We start from the raw sequence: 720 nt of genomic DNA, 5'->3' as shown, positions 1-720 counted from the left end.
CAATATACGAAAGTACCACTATTGATTCCAGTGCTATTTAATACCATATACTGATTACTCCTGAGTAAAGCATAGCTTCAGAACTACTGTAAGCTCTGGTTGGGGGATGGGCAGCAGAAGCCTTCTGGAAAACCAACAGGGGAAAGAATAAGAGATTAATAACTCAAAATTTTATATATGCCATCACTCTCTCGGTAGATAATCAAAAGGTGTGTGGAGTGTGGGGAGGAAGTGCCCCTCCATTATTCATGCCTGGAAGCAAACTGATGAAATGTTCATATGGATTAGAATCAGGCAGGGAATATCACACATGTGTTAAGAACTAGGCCCTCATTGGTCATTCTTTCCATTACACTTGCATGCATAAGAATGTAAGCACCTTGAGGGCATGGACTTTTATTTTCATCTTTGTTTTCCCAGCACCAAGTTGTGTACTAGAGGAGAGGGACTAACTCAACCACTAGGTATGTTACACACAGAAAAGAACTTGGTGAGGGGAATATCGGTAATAGTCACTTTTAGTTTGAATCCATGCTCTTCGAGAATCCCAATAGTAAAGAAAAGTGAGCTTCTGATTTGGGAAGTTTGCTTATTTTAACTCCAGGTCTTGCTCTATCTATTCAGTAAATACCATTCCTAGAAGCTAATTGATAATATCCGATTAATTGATATTTCTTTTTACAATTTCCAAAATAATTTTTATTGTCAGGATTTTGTACT

Source organism: Dromiciops gliroides, chromosome 4, assembly GCF_019393635.1.
Source record: "Dromiciops gliroides isolate mDroGli1 chromosome 4, mDroGli1.pri, whole genome shotgun sequence".
In the NCBI taxonomy this organism is placed as follows: Eukaryota; Metazoa; Chordata; class Mammalia; order Microbiotheria; family Microbiotheriidae; genus Dromiciops; species Dromiciops gliroides.
This window is presented reverse-complemented; position numbering follows the sequence as displayed.